Source organism: Malaya genurostris, chromosome 1 (genome assembly GCF_030247185.1).
Source record: "Malaya genurostris strain Urasoe2022 chromosome 1, Malgen_1.1, whole genome shotgun sequence".
NCBI lineage: Eukaryota > Metazoa > Arthropoda > Insecta > Diptera > Culicidae > Malaya > Malaya genurostris.
Window position 1 is genome coordinate 23,006,044 of NC_080570.1, and position 26,305 is coordinate 23,032,348.

Genomic DNA, 26,305 nt, shown 5'->3' on the forward strand with positions numbered 1-26,305 from the left:
TATCGCTCTGATGTAATATCGATACCAAAAATACCCGATTCTCGAATGAAAGTATCGATACTTCAAAGTATCGACTCGGTATCGGACATCCCTAGCGGGTAGCAACATCAAAATCAGCCAATCAGAAACTGGTCCAAAATAGGAACAAAAGCAGCCCCCCTCAGTTGTCAGATCTTGTCTTAGGTCGACACTAGAAACAGCTATTACAGCAATTGGAAGTTTCTCCATGATTAGAAACGTTGTATTTGAATTTTTTGTTTTTTTTTCAATTAATATAAGATTTACGGATTGAGACAAATGTATCGGAAATTGCGGGATTCAAAGTCTAGAAATTATTAGGGGAAACCGGGGCTAGACCGGATACGGGGTGAAATCGGACAGCCTAAATATTTTCTAAACCAAAAATTAAACGCGCTTTCATGTGACAGACATACGTCAGTTATCTGGATGCCACTGAGTCAATTCAGTTAAACGTCAATCGTGCTCGTCAAAATGAAGTCGTTTTGAACTGAAACTTTATTTAGGAAATTTTCTTATTTTTTGGGTATGTTTTATTTCTGTGCATTGTAATGACGGTTTTATTATTGTTTTCAATTGGTCATTTCATGCTGAATCCAGAAATTATTGACTGCTTTTCATAACGGGGAGAATAAAGGTATTATTGCGTCTCGAAAATGAATTGTCTGTGTGGGGCTAAAACGGACAAACAAAATGGGGCTCCACCGGACACATAATTTTCGACTTGGAATACTCAACAGATTCATGAAACATACCTTAGGATGTATATCTATACTTCTATACTTTCTACTTTTTATCACTAAATTAACAAAAAATTTCACTAAAATTTAAATCAAAACGGTCATTATATGTAGCGAATCAATCAAATAGTATTTAATAAAGACTCTAAAGCTAGATTCAACATAAATTATTTGGTACTGCAGGCGTGAAGTTTCGAGACAGTACCTATATTCCCAGCGAGCAGGATTATACCTCACCCAAGATTGAAACAAACAGACAATCCATTTGAAGACGATTTCTTTCCGGTTTAGTTCCATAGGGAGTCCGGTTTACCACCGTGGGTAATAAATATTGGATTTGGGGTTGGTCACTTCATCGTGATTTGGTACAGATTGAGAATGGTAACTGAAGGTTGAAACTACACAGTGATGTAAATAAATTTAATAAAAACCTTGGTGCAATGACGGTTTTTTCGCAATTCCAAGAAGTGTCCGGTTTCGCCCCACAGTCTCTGAAATTTTGGATTTTCGGTTGGTCACTTCATCGCGGCTTTTCACGGAAATTGTGGCAAAAACCTTGGTGTAATGAATGTTTTTTTTTCAATTTCCTAAAAGTGTCCGGCTTAGCCCCGGTTTTCACTAACAATATTTAATTATTTTCCGTTAATATCTAGAGAAATAAAACGAAATCTTTAGACTTTGGTATACTACCTTGATCAAAAAAGAACCGGAATTTATTTAATAAATTGAAAATACAAGATTATTCTTCAAAATCATTATTCACCCCGCCCCCCTCGCCTCCGACTGCAACACACTAAGCCAGCGCTTGATCCAATCTTTGAAACATTTTTTATATTCTGTTTTCGGTATGGCCTCCAGAGCCATCTGTCAACCCCGTCTTGGGTGCTGAAACGCGTTCCGTCACACAATGACATCGTTATCGGTGAACATTTGGCTAAAAACGAAACGAATACCATTCAGCAACCATCGAATTCACCTGATTTGGCTCCCTGCGACTTTTTCCTATTCGGTCAACTCAAGAAACCGCTCCCTTTCTTTGGAACATTTGCCAGCATCAGAATAATCATTTATCTCGTTCTATTTCCAATGGATTTACATTTTACCCCATTGCAGTTCTCGGCTACCATGGACTAAGCCCATATAAACATAATTAATGTGTTCGATACCGGATGGTCCATGTTGTTTTTTCATCTCCCTCCCCATCGGTTTGCTACCACTCGGGTTCTTCGCTTACTTGGATCCGTCAAATTTCTGGTCGATCAAACACGTAAACGATGTCCAGCCTTCTTCATCCATTGTTTACTTCCTCGTTTATTATTTTTTCCAATATAATACTAATAAGAAAAAGAACAGACCCTTCCCTATATTTCTTCAGGTGCGGATACGCACCATCGAAATCAAATTATCGCATCCGTTTTGGTGTCTGGTGAAAGCTTTATTTCCGAAATCTTTTAGCAATGAAGGTACCGAAATAGAATCTCGAGTGTACCCCGATGACAGCAACTCCGGTTTTCTTACTTGAGCGCAAATTTCATCACGTGTTAGTTTTACCGTGTGTTCATCATTTGGCCTGACCCGTTGCCATTTTCCCATGACAAAGAGCAACGAAGGAGGAAGAAAGCCAACAGATATCAAGCTAAAAAGAAATGATCTTTGAAGTACGTATGCCTTCCGTTACTCGAGATAGCTGGTGGCAGTTGTTCCTTGGAGGAACACTGGAAAGGACATCGGACGCACTGAAGCCATCACAATAAATTTTCGTTCAGAAGATGTTTCAGTATCTTGGCTTCTTTTTCTGTTGCTACCACTATCACCACTACCAAAGCTACCACAATTACACGTACAAACACCCGTTCCAAACGGCAGGACGATGCAGAGTTGGATTCGATCAGTTCGAAGTTATCGGATTTAGTCTTCTTTTCTATATATATATAACCCATTATTTGTGTTTTTGTTACTAACTGATTTCCCACTTGGCCCTGTCGGCACTAACCCCCCCTCGTTGCAATAAGAAAATCCCACTCTGCCTGGACGCGTTTTCATTTCCATTCCACTGGCCGACTGGCCCTTCCGGGTGTAAGCGGAACGAAAAGGAACACTTCGCTTTTATATTGTTGGAAAAACGTACTCCGGAGTCAACTGGAAGGAAGTCTGCTTGATGGCCAGCAGCACTGCAACCGAATCGGAAGTGAGATGAAAAGATGCCCGGACCGGGTCGGAAGGTAAACAATTTGTAGAAATTGTCTGTGTTGGAACGGGGTTTTATTGGATTTGTCGGTACACTCGAACGCCCCCGAGGGAACGGGAGCGTCTTCAAATTGAACTTCTGGAATCCATTTTCGCCTCAAAAAGTGCTACTTGAAGGTTGGACCGAATCGGTGCATTATTTCGTTCATAGGTTCGTTGTCAGAACAGTTAATAAACCCAATCTTTTGTTCAATTAATTAGATATCCTTTCACGAAAAATTTGCTTCTGTCGCCTGACTTGTAACGGGAATCTCGTTCTTATTTCACGCCCCATCACCTTAACGATTTTGGAATGAGTTAACTTCGTATATGTCCAGCACAAATTGATTAGAACTTGACGAAGGTTAGTCGGGTTGGCTTTTCCGTATCTACTTCATCGTATGTAGGCAGGTTTCCATCGTTTTCATTCGACGGCCGAAGATTAGAGGCTTTCCTCCGCGTTCGGCTCGCTCACGATGCGAATCGGAAACGGCCAATCCGACACAAATTGACAGTCCAAATTGGGCTGAATAAATCAATCAACAGCAAACGGGATTTTCGGTGTCTTCGGTTCGGTTGGTACCGAAGGCCCGAGCTGACAACTCAATTACAGAGGGGGAATTTTCGTGTCTGTCTGTCTGTCCGGTGTAGTCAAACGCGAAATACCAGAAGTACAAGCTCAAGCTTATCCAAGAGTCAATTTTCCCTATATGTATGCGGGGTAAGGTAATAAAAATAACCGAAAAAGCCGTGCCCAACAATGACGTGTCGGTAAACAGGACGTGCGTATGTTTGTACGAGGGATCATCACCTCATTTTGACATGTGTACAGCGGAAATCGGTTGGAAAAATATAATTGCTCATCTTTCCCTCCCCCCCTAGCGATTCGTTGAACCGAAAAAAAAACGATCTGTCATATTACGTGGTCGATAAAATCACTCAACGAATCGATAGTGTCGACTGTAAAAAAGGTCACACCCCGAGGGCAATTCGGTGTTTTTCAGTGGCCTATTTTCACGAAATTATAAACAAACCCGTTTCAGGGTGTGCCGTTTGCGGGTGTGCAGTAGAACAGCAGTAGTTCTTCTTCTTAACTTTTGGTGGCGTTTACCTCACTTGAGATGACGCCGATTGATGGCTCAGCGATTTAGCTGTATTGCCAGTTAGTTTTCGTTTATAGTCCAATGGACTTTCTTATCACTGGACTACAAGTGAAACCCTCGCTATGTGACAGCGTGGAGTCACTGAAGTACGGATGAAAATCGTTCACTCGTTGAGGGTTTCACCGGAAGTCGCAGTAGGCTTTGCTAGCAAGAGAATTTCAATATTGAACAATCCAATCAGCGTGGTCACCACGAGATAGCGTTATGGTGAGTGTTTTGACATATCCCATGCATTTAGAAACATTTTTGGCGAATTTTTCAATTTACTTGAGTTTGAAAGAATGCAGACGGCAAAACCTTACTAATATGGGTAAGAAAAACGATTATTCACGTGTTGTCATCAAACATATGATTTCAAATTGTCCTATACTCTTGACAATCTCGAATGAAATTTGAAATTTTCAGTTCACATACAGATTTGATTTAGATGATAAAACATGAGTAAATAGACTAGCCATAAAACTTGTAATCATAATTTATCAAATAATCTCAAAATCCAACCCAAAAAACAAAGAATATCCCAGATATGAAAACAGTACCCAACCTCACTTCTTCAAATTTGGTATTTCATGTTACAATTTCTCCATAAATATCAATCAAACATACCACGGAAAGTTACTGAATCATTAATGATCGATTTTTTTACCAAATTTTCACACGTTTTTGTATGTTAGTATTCGATTCATAAGAAAAAAAAAATAAAAACCCAGCATTTTGTTCGAATCTTCAAGAAAAATTTGAAAATTATCACCATCGCTTAGTTCAAAGCTGCGGGCAGCGCAGCGATCGCAAAAGAGTTGGTTGGATTCTTCAATTACCGTACAGGAAATGTTTGTTGTTTTCACCTACACTGGTGAAAATTTGCACAATCGATTCATATGCACTACAATTTAATATGCTTTTTTCATTTCAATACAATAGCCATAGCGATTTGTTTTAAGATTTCATGTGCAAATTCGCTAAGATGCAAGATTCGATGATTTTTACTTTGCTTCAATGTGTTTTTCCTTTGGATGTGATGTGTTTCAGAAAATGTTTCAGAGAATGTTTCACCTTTTTTTTCAATCTCATTTGTAATAAATATTTATAATGGCAACACTGAGTAATTTAAATCAGCAACATGCCGTTTTTCTTGTTACACGCTCGTTCAATGTTACTCTCAAGTGAGTAATTTGTACTCACTTTTGCTTATTTATTTCAAATGTCAAAAAGTGAGTAATATTGATTTAGAAGACTGAGTAACTTCTACTCAGTTTTTAAATTGACAACAAGTTTTACTCACAGTGCTTTGAAAATGTTGTGTGAAAATTTTCGTTCACTGAACTTTTCCCTTTGTCGGAGGCGGAACCAGATTATAAGGGCACATTATCGAATTGCTTACGATACACCTCAAAGCAATTCGCGCAGGTTGAAGACGGTAAGAAAGTGTTCAGTCATATAGCAAGAATTTTACTTATTTTTTTCTGTATAAGAATACATCAGAGCATTTCTACGGATGCTGTACAAAATGCCAGTACGTGGGCAACGTAGGAAGGCAGACGGATCCTTTCCAATGACCGATGAACATATAGCGGCTTCCTTCATTCGTTGGATAGAAGTAAGTTAGTGTTTGTTTAAAGCAAAGAATTTCTTGTTCCATTCGAATGATATTGATTAATATTTACTCACTCGAGCTAATTTTTCCATTTGTAGCACTGAGTAAATGTTACTTAGAATTTGACAAATACCATATTTACTCAAAAGTGAGTAAACAAGCTTTACCCACTTTCAACGAAAGTGAGTGAAATTGTACTCACTTTAGAGTAACATTGAACGAGCGTGCAGCGAATCAAAGTGTAACCAAAAAAGATTAGTTAAATTAGTGTTAATTCGGAAGTGTGTTTACTTTTACGAGAAGAATGAAGTGTTGTGTTGTACACTGTGGTCGCACTAAGCATTTCTATACAAACTTTACTTTTTTCTGCTTTCCAAAAGATTCGGTAATACGTAAAACAATGGGCTCGATTTTGCATTCAACATGAAAGAGATATTTCTTGCCATCAAAATTGCGGCGAAAGTCAAATTGTAGGAAAGTTAATGAAATATAATAAATAGATGTTTTTTTGAGGTTATATTTTTCAGATGAAAAAAGTCGGACTGTTTTACTGAACTCAGGCAAAAAATATCAGGAATTTCATAATGATTTCGTATGATTTTCAGCCACAAGAATATCCTATGCGAATCATAAGACCGCCTTATGAAGTCACAAAAATTGGAGTTCATACGAAACTTTTAGGAACATTGTGCGAAATTTCTATGATAAACATACCTTTTCTCATATACTGTGGAATTCATAAGTTGTTCGTATGAAAACTATAATAGTGATAGATGAGATGTTTATTGCAGAACTATATTTTTCAGATTAATATGATGAAATGGTGATTTTGATGTATCATTAGGTTTGCCTTATGATTTTCACTACTCAACTTGTCTGATTGTAATGTTCCATCGTTAAAAGTGACATGGCGATGAATACGTATAGGTGGAAAAAGTTGACAAGAATTTATTACCATCTCCTATACCTGAGACATGTGCAAATAATGAATCTTCCTTTACAAATTAAATTTACAATTCAAACATGTTTGAATAAAGCGATTTATAGGATTTCGTTTGAAGACAGTAGAAGATAAAAAATTACGCAAAAAAATCAACAGCAAAAGTATGCTCAATTAGTTATTTTTAACGTTAATAGATAATAAACAAAAATGCATACATCAAAACATTTTTGTCGTGAATACGACTTACTTTACTATGGGGCGCCTTTTCAAAATTTACCCTCTGAGAGAGTGATAAGTTTTTGATCGTGAATATCTCCTGTTATATCTAACGAATCAACATAATTCTTGCTACATGCCATCGGAAATATGATCACAATTTTATGATAAAACTTTCAGTTGTGTGACATATTCTTAAATAGTTCACAATTAAACTTTTCTGAAATGTTTGGTATAAACGAGTATCAAAGAAGATAATTCATAAGGCGCGTTTGCCTTTCTCGTATTTTGAAAGCTCATAGCTCAGTGATCTGTAGAAGGATTTATATAATCTAACTACCAATAGAATCGAAAATCTTCAACTTGAACGTGTATTACAACAATATTGAAGTTTTTCAATAGTACACTATTGAAAAACCTGTTTGATTTAACCCATGACAGCACCAGCCAATCAGAACGCGAGATGTCTGTATCTATACAAGAGCATCCATATAAAAGTTGAATGGTTCATTTTTCCTACCATTTGCTGAGCAACTCTTCCCGAAACAAGATAACGACAGCAACATCGAGGACCTGTCGTCTCATTGTTTCCCGATATGAATGCACGAGACACCGTCAGCACAATGACACCGAAAAAGGCAGCCAAAAAGTCCAGCAAGGCCCATTGCCGAAACAAGACACACACGAGAACCATCTCAGATCTCAATATTTCCTACCAAAAGATTCATCAAGATGGGAGTTAAAATAATTTGCACCGTCACTAACACATTCAGTTACGAACGGCAATGCGAAAGCGAAAGTGATGATTTTGAACACATTATTATACTAGTTTACAAATATGCCGTGCGAAACAGAGTTGCCACAGATCAATATGTAATTTTGTCGCGATAACTTTAGTATGCGGCCGAAAACAAAGATTGTTAGAACAAATGTTTCCACTTGATTTGCGCATTCTACTTTTCAGGCGTATCAGAACTGGCTAGACTTAAAGCAATTCTAAATATTTCTTTATCACAGTGATGTGGGCATCCTGAAAAGGACGGGGTTTTCAACGGATGGCCAGCTGCAGATGGCGAGGGATGATTTTCTGCCGCCAGATAGACAGACCGATGCACCAGCACTGACACGCTCGGCGTAGTTCCCCTTCCGAGGCAAACGATGGATTCTGCCGCCAACTGGGCACTTCAGACCAGCACGGTTTAAGCGGGACTTTGCCTTGCCCTTAACTGTTCCTCCTGTGTGCGTGTTTCTGCGTAAAAATTCCACAATACGCAGTTAACAGCTCGACGACCAATTCAGTACTGGCTGCCGCTCTGCTAACTCTCTCTTTTATATCGTTTCACTGTTTCCCGTTCTGCGTATAGGAAAGGAAGTCTAACAAAGGGGACGTCCATCCACCGCTACCACTAGCTCGTATAAAAGGAAATGTGATGTGAGAAATAGCGTCATTCGTCATCTAACACTCGATGTGGATAGACGAATAACCTACTACGACTAATTTCGATTTTGTTTTATTTTTTATTCGCAGTTGTCTACCTACCCAAGCTATGGGTAAAAACCGCCATAGATCCGAGAAGGATCCAAAGGATGCTAAGCGTCTGAAGCCAAGTGATGTACAGGTAAACGACCGTTTGCTGAGTAAAAACCAATATGCTGATCTGCCAGTAGATGTCGAAGAGGAACTGCAGAAGAAGGAAAAAATGCCGCCTTTCTACCTGAAGGGCTTCCCACCAACTCTACGCTCGGATTTCAACACACTGATCAGCAAAGGACTACAGGCAACAATCCGTTTATGTACTGAAGGCTACAAAATAACTGTTCCGGCTTTGAACCACTACAAAGGAGTGGAATGCTATCTGAAGCAGACAAAAGCGGAATACTTCACACACGATATTGCCGCCAACAAACCTATGAAGGTTGTACTTCGAGGACTACCCGACATGATGGAAGCCGAACTAAAGCAGGCACTGTCGGAGGCTGGACTAAAGCCTTTGATGGTATTTAAAATGAAGCGCCATAATACGGACAAAAAGTTTAGAGATCAACTGTACCTGATTCATCTGGAGAAGGGCTCCATCACCATGAGTCAACTGAAAACAATTAAATCGTTATTTCACATAATCATCGAATGGCAAAAGTATAAACCGGTACATCGGGATGTCACACAGTGCACGAACTGTTTGAACTACGGCCATGGAGCGAGGAATTGCCACATGAAAAGTCGGTGCGGGAAGTGTGCCGAACCACACAATACCAACGATTGCCTACTAGATGACATCGCTGTAAAATGTGTGAACTGTGATGGCGACCATCCATCTACTAGCAAATCGTGTCCCAAACGTGCTGAGTTCACAAAAATTCGACAACAGGCGTCCCGCAAACAATCAACGCGCAAGAATGTTCCACAGAAGGATGAAGTTAATTTCCCACGGCTCCCACCGAAGAGGGATATTCCGAATTTGCCGCCACTTCCTCGCAGCAATCCAAAGACTTCAGCCGCTGGATCTCAAAAAGAATCTTCCTCAAGAATCCCTCCTGGATGGGGCAATAATCAACCACAAGCAAAGGATGACTCTGGTGATTTATTCTCTGCTGAACAACTGATCGTCATTTTTGAAACAATGACAACAAAACTACGAAACTGCAGAACGCGGTTAGAGCAAATCAACGCCTTAGGCACATTCATCATCGAATATGCAATATAATGAGTTGGTTATAGTAAATTGGAATGCTTGCTCACTCAGGAGCAAAACTGCTGAATTGTCCGACTTTCTTCAAGAGATATTGCTGATATTGCTATTTTAACTGAAACTCATCTTAAACCTGAAATTTCTATTTTTATTTCCAATTACAGGATTCACAGGCTCGACAGGGCAACTACCAGAGGAGGGGGAGTTGCCATTGCCATTAAACGATCCATTCAGCACAGGCTTCTGTCAGCCTTTAAATTGCAACTCATAGAAGCCATCGGAATTGAGATTACAACGACGATGGGACCCATCATCATCATTGCAGCGTACTGCCCCAAACAAACCAATCTTCGAGATGGTACGTGTGCATCATTGAAGCGAGATCTGGCTATGCTCACTCGACGACAAAACAAATTCATCATTGCTGGGGACCTGAACGCACGGCATGAGCTGTGGGGAAACAGAAGACAGAATCGAAACGGATTCGTACTTGCCGAAGATTACGAAGCTGGACAATACAACATCTTCGCTCCGGATCAACCAACGCGACTTTCCAGATCGGGAGTTCATTCCATTTTGGATATATTCATCAGCAACATCGCTATAGACAGCTCTCCGGTTGTCTTCAACGAGCTCTCTTCTGACCACTTTCCAGTAATATTGACGTAGGGATCTTCACCAGAAACAGTGCCTATTCAACCTCGGAGGAACTATTATCGCACCGATTGGGTCCAATTTCAACATATCGCCGACCAACTTATTAATATCGATTTACCACTTGATTCCCCGATGGAAATCGATGCAGCCCTATCTTCCTTCCAGCATTCAATCACAGTCGCTCGTGATAGGACGGTTCCAGTACAACATATGCCGAGTTCCTCTCTTCAAATCGACAGTGTCACCAAGAAACTCATCCGACTTCGGAATATCTACCGGAGGCAGTATCAACGAACTGGCATCCTAGATAGGAAGACTACTTATAACAACTTAACTAGGATAATCCAGGAAAGGATATCTGAGCTTCGCAACAGGAACTTCCAGCAAAAGCTTCGAGAAATTCTCCCACATTCAAAGCCCTTCTGGTCCTTAACGAAGGTGCTTAAGAAAAAACCGAAGCCTATTCCTCCTCTGATGTCACCCCAGGACGCAGCTGAAGGAATACCTTTAATCACACCAGTAGAGAAGGCAAATGCGCTAGGCCAGCAGTTTGTGTGTTCTCACAATTTAGGACTCAACATTGTTAGTCCATATGAAAGAGCCGTTGCTGATAGCGTAGCTGAGGTTGACCAATCAGACAGCTTAGTTCCTGAGGAAAGTAGAGTCACTGCGAATGAGCTGATGGCTTTTGTGAAAAAATCTAAAAATATGAAGGCCCCCGGTTTCGACAACACATTCAACATTGAGCTGAAACATTTGAGTATTCGCTCATTTGTCTTCTTAGCTAAACTTTTTAACAGGTGCTGGGAGCTTGGTTACTTCCCTTCAATGTGAAAGTTAGCTAAAGTTATCCCAGTTTTGAAACCGGGGAAAGATCCTTCCTTTTCCAAGAGCTATCGGCCCATCAGCTTACTCTCTGCCCTATCCAAGCTGTTTGAAAAGTCAATACAAAGGCGAATTCTTGCTTTCGCAGATGAACAGGATATATTTCTGGAAGAACAGTTTGGGTTCCGGAAAGGAAGATCCACCATCCACCAGCTCACAAGGGTTAACAACGTCATCCAGCAAAACAAATCAGTGTCCAAAACGACTGCCATGGCAATATTGGATATTGAAAAGGCATTCGATAATGTGTGGCACGATGGACTGGTGTTTAAACTGCATCGGTATAATTTTCCCATGTATCTTATTAAAATTATCAAAAATTATCTTGCAGATAGAGCCTTCCAGGTTTCTCTGAATAATGCACTTTCAGAAAGATTTACTATTCCTGCTGGTGTACCCCAGGGAAGTATCCTAGGTCCCATTCTATACAACATTTTCACATCAGACATCCCACCTCTTCCAGGTGGTGGTGTTCTGTCACAATTTGCTGATGATACTGCCATTCTTTACAAAGGTCGTGTCATTAATGCTCTGAAAAATAAACTACAGACAGGTCTGGACGCTTTAACAGAATATTTTACAAGCTGGAAAATTGTGATCAATGCAGCAAAAACTCAGGTCATCTTGTTTCCACATTCAAGATCTCCAAAACTTGTTCCATCAGACGAATGCAGAATACGATTCGGTGATGAGGTCATTCAATGGTCCGATGAAGTTATCTATCTAGGACTCACCTTTGACAGACATCTGATATTCAGGTCACATGTTGACAAAATCGTTCAAAAATGCAGCATACTCATTAGGTCTCTGTATCCGCTGATTTGTAGAACATCTAAACTATGCCTGAAGAATCAGATGGCTGTCTATAAACAAATCATCTACCCCGCAATTGAATACGCAGTCCCTGTTTGGCGGGGTTGTGCACGAACACACAAACTTAGGCTTCAACGCATTCAAAGTAAGATCTTAAAGATGATTCTAAATCTACCCCCTTGGACAAGGACTAGTGAAGTACATGAGATGGCCTCACTGGATATACTAGAACAAAAATTCGAACAATACTGCACGAAATTTGAAGAGAGGTGCTCAATCTCTGAAATACAAATAATTCAAAATTTGTACGTATTAGGTTAGGGATAGTTATAAGTAGGTAGACATTTTATAAATAATTAAAATAAATATTATGATTAAACATTAGTATGTAAAACAAGAGTAACTAACACACCTAATATTAATAACGAATCGTATGAACAACAAAGATGAAAGGCCAAAGGGTCAAAACACTTGTACTGTAAAATGTTGATGTAATACACAAAAATAAGATTAATAAACAGATATTTATGCAAAAAAAAAAAAAAAAAGAAATAGCGTCATTTAAGTTAAAGCAGCCACTCTGTACGTACGAGACACCGTCAGAACGATGGCTCCGAAAACAGGTAGAAAAGCAGATTTGTACCATTACTAACACATTCAATTACGAACGGCAATGCGAAAGCGAATGTTGAACACATCTTTATACTAGTATGGGGTCGTGTGAAAATATGCCTTGCGAAACAGGGTTGCCATATATACAGATTAATCTGTATTATTAGAATCACTCTTGCATACCGAAGATCGTAGATACGTTTTAGACCAGGCCATTGCAATTGTCTCGTACTGAAATTTCGAGAAGAATCAGATATTTTCGAACTTCATAGCTTCAATAAAAATAAACAACAAATTTGTTGTACCTAGCTTCCTATATTAGCAAATTAAAAAGGATTTGTTTCAAGTTTGGAATATATAGTTGTAGAATAGTAGCTGTTTAATGTAACTAATCTGTACTTTAATGTAGGTGTATCGCTTCAAATTCTATTAGTGAAAAAGAGGAAAGCTTGCACAATTCATACAATCAATCAACTAACTGATATTCGGAAAAGTGATGGGAGCGTGTCAGTTTTTTCGTATTCACGACATCCAGTTATGTCTCTGACATTACTCACCCGCCTTTTCATCTTTATTTTATATCAAAGACCGAGTATAAAAATTCAAATTATATTACTTTTTTTTTCCTTAAGCATAATGTTATTAAAAAATCGGTAAATATGGCAACACTGTATCCTATACGTAACCACCCTCTCAGCAGGCCGTTCTATTTTGATGGTCTTTGAGCGCTTGTTGAACGACATATTGCACGAAATATTCGTTCAGTTTGCTGGAACGGTTTGTTGTTTTTTCTCTTGCAAAAACAGTGTGGAAATGAAGTGTTAAATTTACATAGGAAGAAAATTTGTTGTTATTCTACATGAAATAGAAGTATTGTGCAGGTATGTAGTGTTAGTTTAAAAAAATAAGTGGATAAAACTTCAGAAATTCTGCAGTAAAACTAGTCCAACAGGGCTCCAACTCCTCATATTAAAAATGGATCAACAATGGACCTCTGTTTGCCGGGTTTGTTGAACGAAAAAATTGACATTCGGTACAATGGTCTGTTTCAAAATCGGAAAACGAAGGTCCCGTGTTGGCCTCCCGTTGAACGATTGATTGGACTTTCATTGGACCAATGAAGGTCCACCGTTGAACGTTTTTTTCTAAGAGGGCAGTCAGTTGGTTTTTGTTCCATACACCCTCATTGAACATAACTCAAAATTGAGTGACACATCACTCAAATTCATTAAAAGTGCACGTACTCTAAACTTGAGTTACCACCTATCTACTCATTTTTGAGTTAAGGGACGAAATTGTCAAAACTTGAGTAATTTTTACTCAACATAAGAAAACAATGTTTTGTTCAAAATTTGAGTAAGTTCAACTCAAAATTTGAGTTCCTGACTCTCAAAATGAAGAAACTTCTTTTCGTTATTTTCATATACAAAGTTATTCTTTTTTTTTTGAATGCGCAAAATAGTGATTCAAAACCGTTTCCTTTTGAACGGTTTGGAGTCAAAATTGAATTATTTTGATATCCTTATGTTGGGCTTTTCACTAAGCATATTGAAACTACAAAACATCGATGATTGATGTTGATTCATGTTTTCAAAACCGGATCTAGAAACGACAATGGAAAACGACGTATTCTTGCATTCTTTATTTCGATAAGAATATTCCGAGAATGAAAACGCTCTGAACTGCAAGAAGTATTTTTTTCACTCAAATGTTTAAAAACTCAACGCTGTATGTATGAATAAATGCGAGAGAACTCACGGCAACGAGTTTACTTTACTCAAATCCATACTCAAATTTTGAAATTTTGTTCCAGTTTATGAATTTGAGTAATCGCAACTCAAACCATGAGTGATGTTCATAGAGCGTGTAAAAATGACTTAGAATTATAGCTTAAAATTTATTTAGTTTGTTATCGCCTTATCCCACGAAGCATTGAAGTCAATCGAAGCAAGAAATCATAATGTGCTGAATGTGAACATATGTTTGCTTCATTTTTAACTTATATTGTTTCCATGGCATTTGGCCGGAACTAGCCATCGCTTATTAACGAAAAGTCAATAAAATTACACTGTTACAGAGCCTATTGGTTCACGTTGACTGACCCAACATTGTTCAATCCATCGTATTGGACAACGTAATCTGAAGTTTATATTTGGTTAGAGCCTGAGAGCCTGATTCCCAAAGTGGTTCCTACAACCCACCAGTGGGCACTAGCACAGTTTTAGTGGACAGTAAACTCAAGAATAGTCCAAAGAAGAGCAATGAATTGCAAACAGTGGGCAATGTATCTGAGAAAGGCTATCTGCAAACGTATTCATGGTAAGTTTAAAAAGAAATGTGGGAAACTTTTCAATAAATCATTGTTAAATCCAACCCAAGGACAAACTAATCTATTAATTGCAAATATGATGAAAATAGTGAATCACTCAATTCTTGTGAGTAGCGAATAAAATTTTCACGCCATCTCAATGACAGAACCATCTAACAGTCTCTTTCTTTTTTTTTTACTGTCTCATTTGTAAACGACTATATTAAAAACAAACGGAGAGAGGTGAAACATTCTCGTCTCTCACTGAAACAAAAGAGCGTATAATTACCAACGTCACTCGATCCTCCATGACAAAACGAAATTAAAATAAACTCTGCAGTGAGAATCAGTAGAATTTCAATTCTAAATAAAGATTGACTAAAAACAGTTTTTAAAATATGATAAATTGAAGTAATTACACACTAGAACATCTTTGCAAATCAAAACTACAACATAATCGAGCACCAACGGGTAAAAATCATCGTGAATTGGTTTTCTGTCATTATCGATTCTCACACTTTCTGTTGAGTATTGATACTGCACAGTATGTAATTCGCACTAAAAACCGAAAATGACTGAAAGGGCAGATGAAAGAGAGAACACAATTTTCAAACTGTTTATTCATCTTATTTGTAAGACTTGAGTTTTTCTAACGATCATAGAACCAAATACTAGTAAAACTGATAACACACAATGATGCACATCTTTTACACTAAATCATGGGTCTTTATTTTCCATATGGAAGACTTGAATCGTGAAAAAATCGTTTAAGCAATGACTATGCAATTTATTATGTTCTGAAATGCGATAAGATATTTCATATGATAAGTGGAGATAGTTGTTAATAAAAATCTTCACTTATACACGGAAATGGCGAGAAATAAATGTCACTCTCAGCTCTAGCTCTAACTTTATTGACAATGGTGCACTAGATTTTCAATATAGTGTAGAGAGCATGAACATTGAAATCCGACTAAATTTTCCTGCAAATGATATTTTGGTTTTGTCTTGTCGTAGGGAAACGAGTGACGTTGGCATTGATATTCTCTTTTGTTGAAGTGATAGACGAGAATTTGTTCTCTCTCTTCGTTTGTTTTAAATGTGATTATTTGCGAGACAGTAATAAAAAGAGGATGAGTCTGTTGGATGTATTCTGTCATTGAAAATACGTGACAATTTTTAGCTCTTTAGCTTTTCATGTGATAAACCGTAGTTTGTTAAATGTTTAGATACCATCTGATATTTTATCGAGAATTTCGTTCAACCTCCACTCAATTTTCTGAAATATTTCTTAAGCTACAACTGCTGAATAATCAGATAGGAAACTCTGTGACCTTATGTAAGGTGGCTGCGGATGCGAGCCCAGGTGGACCCCGTGAAAAGCGATCGTTTTTCCTCTCGCCATCCAAGTCAGAAATCTTCCGCCACAATTTTTTTTCCGCTAACGTAATACGATTCGACATGCTCGTGTAAGAAGTATTGCATACTCTATCCTGCGTTACCTAACAACGTCACGTGGCCGGGCTTTTACGAATAACATACGTTCAGCAATAAGACGTATGTTATTGATATTGGCAGCGAATCGATTTTGACGTGTTCTACTATTCTTTTTTCCCCTGCTAATCTCAAGGTACATTCAGAGGGATATTGAAGTATTGAATTTGATTTCACTTGATTTTAAACTGTAGCTTAAAGTGATAGTAAAATAAAATTTTGCATTAATTTTTATTATTTATGGGATCGGGTTTAGTGTTAAAGAGTTTGTGCTCAACATTTTGATCATTACCGTAAAGAAATGGTTTTGATGCTCGAAACGACAAACGAAAGGGTAAATATAAACGGAAAAGGTTCATCGAGAGTCTAAACGTGGAATTAAACAAGAAATGTGTTAGGTGTTTAACGAGAAAATGTCCAACAACAGCAAAGTGGGACCAAGGTGTTCGCTTCACCGAAAACACCGGGAATAAATTAATCCCCTTCGGGAGCGGTAAAATGAACGAAAACACAATTAAATATATTCGAGTGAATTTCCATCATGCAAAAAGCAAAAGATTGAGATTAAACAGGATGGCGCACCTGTTCAGAAACCAGGAGCGATACAGAAAAAGGGACTTACGTTGGTAAGGATAACACTAGTACTAATCCAAACCGTATCGAAACATGAACAACACCGGTGAAGGTTTTCTTCGAGTTCCTGTAACCCATCCTACATTGAGATATTCTAAAATAGTAAGAGCATCAACAGAGAATTACGGCACAGCTTTGGTAAAACGTCATGTAGAATGCATTTAATCCCAGCTGCCCATCAACGTACCATCACTGTACAAATAGTGATTATTGTTGATGGAACTGAATAACAGGAACAGCTTCGAGAAAAAAAGGGAAGGTAAAAAGTTTAACAGGGCCAAGAGAGCTGCTACACACGGAACCCAGTACGCGGAATCTCTTCCGGAAAAGAGCTGAGGTAATCTAACCTGAAACACAGGATGTATACTTGGGCAAACACATAATCCATCAGTGATGTGGTTGCAAAAAAGCTCATTCGAAAGAAGAACCATGCAAATGGACTGCAATGAGTTACTGCGTGAAACAATAGACGTTGTTATGGAATTCAATTTCTAGTTCCCGTACCTCCTCCGTCGGGAAAGATATCCGGCATAGCTTAGGAAATGTAGCCTGCCACCGGGGATGAGAATCAATAACATCCGAGTTAAAATTTGCAAATGCTTCCAGAGCAGTAGCACAACGATTTAAATTCTAGTCGAAATTTCAAATCACTTGAATGAAAAATAACTCTTTTTGAATGCATTATTTATTGGAACATTAGGTAAATTCAAGGGGCAAATCACTCTAAACTTTGTCTGAACTCGAACAACTTTTACCGGGAGTAAAAAAGTTTGACAGGGATCTCGCTGGATTAAAATGGGATTAGAAAAGTTTAGCCGAGATCATTATTTTGACATAAGAAGCTGTCAACGTAGTATTTGTTTTTTTTCTGTTTTTTTTTCTTTATGCAACTGCTCAACGCAGGTCAATTTATTTAAAATTGTTGTCTTGTTTTAAGTAAAAGTTATTGTATTTCATTACACGAACTCCCAATAGACAGAATAAGTTAGTTTACCTTACATCATAATTATAATTGCGCTAAATTTCCAATAAAATTTGTAAACGTAGAAAATTGATGTTATTACCAGAAGAGAAAATAAACACAAGAAATCTACCTTTGGTTCTTTTGACCCATTGGGAATGATTATATCGATTTCATTATAAATGGTCTTTGCATTTCCGATGTAGTAATACACAATCTAAATAAAAAATTTATTGTATCCAACACAGTAACAATAGAACACCGTTAGTAGGAGGATTAGTTGTACAACTCTCCACACCTAGCGAGAATGCCTCAACGGGTCTATGTATATTTACTAAACCTCATTTGTACATTTACTAAACCTCAGGAATCTTATTATTATTATTACTGTAACATATGTATGTTGCTGCTTCTAAATATGTTGATTGCTGTTGAACTGCAATCCTCATAGAACTTCGGCTGTGGAATTGCATTGTTACCATCCATGTTTTAAACAGGGACACCGTTTCCTTAACCAAATCGGCGGGTAATTCTGTAGGAATATCGAGTACATCTGTGTGAGAGATGAAGCTTGTCCAGCTACTTACTTTTGTGTTTGGTACATCTGCTATGATCCGCTTGGTTATTCGGGTACGAAATGCTGGCTGATTGTATCTGCAAATAGTTTATAGTTTAGATCAAAGTTGAGTCAAAGTCAAAGTCTTACTATTGAAATCCGAGACAGTTGTCGTATTCGTAATATTTCTGAACATGATTGAAATCACTACTACAGGGAAACACTAGACCGTCAACTGCGTCTCGTCTCGTTGTCCCACTGAGCTTGATGATTGAATTGCATCAGCAGTGATAGAAAATTATACCACGATGTCCAATTTGTTCCAAGTTGTTGCCGTTGTATATTTATTCTCCTTCCGCGATGACGATTGATTCCAGCATCGTTATTAGAATGATTCTACCGGATCAGATGTCGGTGGGAGTCGCTTGATATGGCTTCACGAACTGTTCCAGGAATTGCTACCTTTTATTCAAAACACAGTCGATATTTCGAAATCGGGTTTTTTTTTCTTCAAGAGCTCGAATGACAGATGTACTTTTTTACCAGATTACCATATTTATATATTTACCTGAGAAAGCATCTTAAAAACGTTCTTTGTTTACTTGCCATACACTTTATTTTGCGAGCTCGAATGACAGATACACTTCAAACAAGATTAGGCAAAACTAGGTTGGATTAGTTTAAAATTACCCAAACTTATCTAGACTAGTTGGGATTAATTGAGATTAGAGAAGATTATTTTGGAATGAAATGAGTTTATTAGTATGAGATTGTCTAGAGTTTAGAGTGATTTGCCCCTTGGGTAAATTTAAACTGTAAAGATTTGAGGTCCAACTACCAACATGATTTGGTTACTGATTCGAAAATGTTTGCTAAATTGATTTCAACGTGCACCGTAAATTGAAATGTCAAAACTCATCAACAGTAAGATGATCGAATAGAGGTGTAAACATTTTTACAATGAAGTGTGTTATTTTCTTTGCTACAGAATTGAATATTGTATCCGAAAAATGTGAGTCAAATAACACACCGTTCCATAGTCTGTTGTAAAATTATTGCATTTCCGTTTTCACATTGAAGAGGTATGCAGTTGCTTGTGTATGTAATGAATAGTACTGGAAAGCCAACCGTCCTGTCACATAGGTTATTCACAACGCTGTTTTATTTTATATGTACTGACCTACTTTAGAGCTACAACCAAATACAAATTATAATACGGAATACTTCGACAAATTTTCAAGGACACATTTTGCATCGTGTGGTACACTGTCAGAGTGACAATGTACTTTAACGAATTTTCAATAAAACTAGCAACGCTGAAGGGTAAGAATAAGTTCACCATAGTTACTGTTTATTATAGTGAAAAATTAATAAACAAACAGATTTTATCTGATAATCAAGATTACAAGCAAAATGTAAGTTAAACAATAATCTAGAATGGTTAAGCCACAATGAATATTTTAGGTTAAAACGAACTGGTAAATATGTTTAACAATCTGCGTTCGCACATTAGTTATAGGAGGAGCCGCGTGGTTGATCATGGATCATTGTAACGGGCTTTTTTGTTGTTGTTGTTGTATACCATGCGTCTCCATATTTCAAAAGAAAGAGCCGCACGGAATAAATAGATCTCACATTTGAGTAAACAACTTCTTAGTTTAAACTGGAGTAAAATGAAAATATACAAAAACGAGACTTGGTTCACTAGTGATTAATAGAACTACCGGATTGTATATTCGATTGTACTGATATTTGTTGATTCGTGAGTGTTCGTGTTCATTTTTCATCTTTTGTGTTAGTGCCGGCGATATTTAGACTGATTGTTGCAGTTTAATACAGCAAAGATAAACATAAACAAACCAGTTTGTTTTGCACCGGAGCAACTAGCATAAAGTATTGTCAGAAACGATTTTCTTCCACATTTTCAAACTATCGCAATGAATTGGCTAGGCTTACTTGTTCATGCTGTGAACCAAACATTGGCGGTTAGTTTATATGGGACTTAGGGTTATTATTATTTGTTTTTGCTACAACTAAAACATATCAAGCGATGATATTTAGTACTAGTTTTCGAGCACAAATTTGAAACAGATTTAAAACTGCTCGACGAAATTGTTTTAAATTAATGAATATTTGAAACACGAACAGAACACTGTTTGATCTGATTTTGTCGTGAATACGACTTACTTTACTATGGGGCGCCTTTTCAAAATTAGCCATATGGAAGAATGGGCAGAACTTAATCGCGAATATCTCGACTTGTATTAATGGTAGCAACATAATTCTTTCACCATTTCATCAAAAATATGATCAGGAATTCAGGATAATATTTTGAACAGTGTGCGATAACCACAAACAACTCAAAAATTAAGTTTTCTTAAAATTTGAAAACAACGCGGAAAACTTTTTACTTTCGCTTGGGTTTTTCGCGCAAGGACGACGATTTTGAGGTAGTCAGGCACATATCTTCAACTGAATGCGTATAAAAGGGGAACCGTGGTCGAAAATCGATCATTTCTTTTCGTGCGTTCGATGGAAGCAGACGTCGTGGGAGTGGAATCATCAACCAGCAGCGACAGAGAATGCACCTTCTGCGTGGTTAATAAAAACCTCGAACGCTCAGGTCGCATCTCTCATTCGCTTGCTGGCCATCGAGGCGAGAGGACCAGCCAGCAGCAGCAGCGGGAGTTAAACTTTCCACCAGCAGCGAGAGAGAATGCACCTTCTGCGTGGTTAATAAAAACCTCAAACGCTCAGGTCGCATCTCTCTTTCGCTTGCTGGCCATCGAAGCGAGAGGACCTTAACCAGCAGCAGCAGCGAGAGTTAACCAGCAGCGACGGAGAATGCACCTTCTGCGTGGTTAATAAAAACCTCAAACGCTCAGGTCGCATCTCTCATTCGCTTGCTGGCCATCGAGGCGAGAGGACCAGCCAGCAGCAGCAGCGGGAGTTAAACTTTCCACCAGCAGCAAGAGAGAATGCACCTTCTGCGTGGTTAATAAAAACCTCAAACGCTCAGGTCGCATCTCTCATTCGCTTGCTGGCCATCGAGGCGAGAGGACCTTAACCAGCAGCAGCAGCGAGAGTTAACCAGCAGCGACGGAGAATGCACCTTCTGCGTGGTTAATAAAAACCTCAAACGCTCAGGTCGCATCTCTCATTCGCTTGCTGGCCATCGAGGCGAGAGGACCTTAACCAGCAGCAGCAGCGAGAGTTAACCAGCAGCGACGGAGAATGCACCTTCTGCGTGGTTAATAAAAACCTCAAACGCTCAGGTCGCATCTCTCATTCGCTTGCTGGCCATCGAGGCGAGAGGACCTTAACCAGCAGCAGCAGCGAGAGTTAACCAGCAGCGACGGAGAATGCACCTTCTGCGTGGTTAATAAAAACCTCAAACGCTCAGGTCGCATCTCTCATTCGCTTGCTGGCCATCGAGGCGAGAGGACCTTAACCAGCAGCAGCAGCGAGAGTTAACCAGCAGCGACGGAGAATGCACCTTCTGCGTGGTTAATAAAAACCTCAAACGCTCAGGTCGCATCTCTCATTCGCTTGCAGGCCATCGAGGCGAGAGGACCAGCCAGCAGCAGCAGCGGGAGTTAAACTTTCCACCAGCAGCGACGGAGAATGCACCTTCTGCGTGGTTAGTAAAAACCTCAAACGCTCAGGTCGCATCTCTTATTCGCTTGCTGGCCACCAAGGCGAGAACCAGCAGCGACTGAAACTGGATTCTGAGTCTGTTATTGGATCTAAATTTAGGTCTTGAACTCAGGGTCCAGTTCTCTATTCCAGACTTCTATTCGGTTCTTCTTAAAACCATAATAATACTCCTAAAGGATTATGCGGAATTTACTTTACTGTACCTCTATACAACCCATTTTTTATTCATGGCGAAAAATCGTCTTCAAATTTCAGAGCTTAGTTCCGGAATATGAGTTTAGAATTCAGAGTCTGCGTGCTGAATTGGATTCTGGAAAATGATTGTAGTTCTAGAACTAAAATCCAATTGAGTTCTGAGTCTGTTCTATGTTCTAAATTTAATTCTTGAACTCAGTTCCAGTTATTAATTTCAGAATTCTTCAAATCGGTTCTTTTTAGAACCATAATAATACTCCCAAAGAATTAAGCGAAATTTTACTTTTCTGTACTCTATACAGTCCATTTTTAAATTAGTTGCAGTTTGTAGAACTTCCTTTTGATTTGCTATATAAAATGCACAGCACCGACTCGGAAGCCATTCATTTCGAATTTGGCTGTCGTTGTCAACGTATCGATTATTTTATTATAAAGAACTATACTGCTTATTTCATAATATTTAATTGCGTTTCAGAATGATTAATGTAACTAATCTGTAATCTAGTCTAGGCGCATCGTTTAAAATTCTAGTAATGAAAGAGGGGGAAGTTGCACAATTCAAACAATCGATCAACTATCAATTCGAATTCGGAAGTATAAATAAAGCGTGTCATATTCGTATTCACGACATCCAGTTATGTCTCTGACATTACACACCCGTACTTTTTTTGCGTGAGTATCTGTATCGAAATCTGATAGACGAGATGTCAAAGCGTCGAATGACATTTCAGAAATTATCAATGTTTTGCACTGAATAATACAGTTTCATTTAGAAGCACTCTAGCTCGCTATGATCCAGAAATTCTAGAAGTTTCTGTAAAACATTCATATCGATGTCGAAATCATTAATTCTGTTTGTTTGTTTCTGATTTGAAACATTAGAGTGAATAGACACAGCACCAATACATCTATAGAAATATATAGAACAGATTTTGAATCTTCGCGTTGAGATCATCAAGCTCGAGTTTTATTTTTGACAGATTTAAAATATACGACAGTCTGTCAATTCAGGTATAGGAGAAAATTGTGAAATCTTTGTTGGAACCGATAGAATGTTCAATGTAATTTAATGTTCGAAGATGATTTCATGCAAATGTTGGCCGCGGCTCCGCTTTAGATGGTCCATGTGCAATATTCAATAAGTCCAATAAGTTGCAAGCGTTGTTCGCTCGTAAGTCGATTCATGATTAAATTATAGACCAAACTGAACAAGTTTGACAATGACACTAAACACGATTCACGTGTGATTTCTCAAAAATAGTGTTGCCAAAAAGATAGTACCCTGTAGGAACTAATACAAAAAAAACGAACAGAATCCAGGTTCAAAACCTTCCCAAAATCAACTAAAGTGCATCTCCACAATTTTAGGTAACGAGTGAAGAGCTCAAAATTTAGGTAAATGTAAGTTTACCCAAAGTGTTATGCCATAACAATGCCCGATACCCATTTTTTACGATCAACTCAAAGTTTGAGTACACGTAAAAAAATAAACCATTGATTTTACAGCATAAACAATTGATTCACAATTAAATCTATGGGTTACAATACATTCTATTGTATCTTGACGAGATTTTCAACCATTCATTAATTTGTTCAACGATTCACAATTGAATTCATTGTACGGGTGGTGTATCAAACAATATGCAAACTGTACATTTAATTGTTTTCCAAGAAAATATGTACGAGATAATTTTATGATTTGAATTGTTACGATACTTATCAACCTATACATCCTATTGTAAAAAGCATGTTCACAATTAATTGAATAGTGTAAAACAATATATTAAATTATTTTTAATGGTCAGAGCAAAATTGTGAAACGTTTTGTAACAACAAATCGTATTGTTTTTCTACAATATTTTTTATTCGGGTAGAGAACGACCAAATTTTGGGTAGCCTATAGAAGAGCTCGACAATGAGTGATTTCGCTTTAAAAAATATAGGTAAAAATAATTTTCAGTGTGCAGATTTGCAGACCTGGCATCTCTGGTTAGATCGTCTATAAAACTCAGGATGGTAAATGGACAGGTGGCTAGATTTTTCTGTGTGTGATTGCGGTTGTCATTTTTTTGTGAAAACAGAGTCAATATTATTGCCAATACAAGGAGCATTTCAAATACTTTTGATCGTGGGGTCGAAACTTCATCGGATTGATGAGAATATTATCAAAAAATCAAAACTGCACATCAATCTGACAGTACTTTCTCTCCAGAAAGGCAACTGTTAAATATGTGCAAAAAACTTTTCTCTCAAGATTCCAATATTACATTGAAATGTTTAAAGATTTGAACCCTTGTTTTTTTCACTGAATATGCGGACACATTACGAATGGATTGACGGTATTGACAATACTATTGTCACGTGTAAGAGCCGCTAATGATCGACATGTTTCATTAATATTTTACGACATTATCGTTCGCGTAAATTCTTTCCTGAATTACAATATCAAATCTGTAAGCAGTGTTGGTGATTGCCGAAAATTTGTCAGAAGCTGCTATATTGCTATCTATATTGTATACAACATTTTCAATCCGGTAGAAGATGCTACAAGAACTGGAGTCTCTCAATGCATGAATTTTTCTACATTCCTTCGCTCCACTTCATACTCTGAGTATTTCACGGCCCTTAAAAAAAATACAGTCTGATAATGATCGTTCCTGTGTGGAATTTCCCAAGATAGAATCGCAAGTTGACAATTATCGCAGAGAATCGAGTCGATGATTCAACTTGATGATTCTCATACTAGGTTGCAATATTTCAAAACCCTTGTGTGGAGCATTCACATACATTTTCATAGACACAACTTATATAAAGATTATATGCACATAGTTAGAATAAGCGGCAATCGTAAAATTATTCTATCGCAATTATCAACTGCCTGTATAGAATCGGATCGCGAAACGAGAATAAGCGACCGTTTGTTGCTTCAGAGAGAATCCCCACAGCAGCGTGCTAACCTTTGATTCTCAGAAATGTCATCGAGAGAAATTCGCTCTCGCACTGGTGTCGATTCTATGTTAAATGAACCATGCCGGGTTTTTGTTCTTGCGATGATTTCCAACTCTCTTTGATGGCACTGATTCTATCGTTGAAGAGTTGCCAGTGAACGTTCTTTGATACGATAAAAGCCATCCTTGCCTGTAAGACTTGCTTAATGACTTGAGCTTGAATCGTTTTTCATATGCTGTCTCGTCTTATTTTAGATCCTCGAATCAGAAGACAACAACACAAGTTCTTATGTCCAGATCGTCCACTTTCCAAAGTTTCTCGGAATCCATTCCATACAAATCCATCATCAGAACACCTTTATCTTCCGGCACATTAAATTCTATCCTGCGACTCAATTATTAATTTATGAAAAATTATACTTCACGAGTCCGACGTACCTCATTTTCGCTTGGATTAGACTAGGTGCAAGTGGTGTGCCTGGGAGGCGACAGGCCGGTATTTCGAAATTGTTTTACTTCGAAACGGATGCAATCGCTGCTGTATTGCTGCAGTGGCAGAAAGTGAACTATTTAATAGTGAATTTCATGAAAATGAAATTAGATCGCGAGGACTGTCACTGGAGAAAAGATAAATTCCTAGGAATTGTGAGCCCTTGTTTCTGCGAACTAAGTCAATTTTGTGTTGCACTGTTAAGTTCTATCATTTAAAATTCTGGGAGATAATTAATGAGCGAATTGCACCGATTCAGTTGTAGTTGCCGTTTTGAAGTAACATAATTTTGTACACCGTTTGCTTTGATCAGTAGTTTGGTCAGCTTTCTCCGGAAGCCGTTCCTCGTCCGTAACTTTGCATAGCTCCGAACCTCGGAGCAGTGATGCCAAGGCGACGGAAACCAGATGAATTTTTTTCCATGTGCAACTATTTTTTCCGTGTGGTACTATTGAAATTTGCAATAAATGCAGAATCTTAGTTCGAAAAATAAAAATTTTTGAAAG

The 26,305-nt window shown here is 38.1% G+C and overlaps 1 protein-coding gene and 1 long non-coding RNA gene across 6 annotated transcripts in view; both read right to left on the bottom strand.

Annotated features, from left to right (window-relative positions):
* The window catches only part of LOC131434820 (uncharacterized), a 424,990-nt gene that overhangs the window by 207,752 nt on the left and 190,933 nt on the right, over positions 1 to 26,305 (bottom strand). The gene's annotated exons all lie outside the window — the stretch shown is intronic.
* Positions 17,925 to 19,480, bottom strand: LOC131434831 (uncharacterized). 2 transcript variants are annotated; one of them, XR_009230408.1, is made up of 3 exons: positions 19,078 to 19,480; positions 18,660 to 19,017; positions 17,925 to 18,607 (listed from the first exon to the last, which is right to left on the bottom strand). It is a non-coding gene; the product is annotated as an uncharacterized LOC131434831 (long non-coding RNA). The 2 variants fall into 2 exon arrangements; XR_009230407.1 differs by having other exon boundaries at positions 18,660 to 19,026; positions 19,078 to 19,479.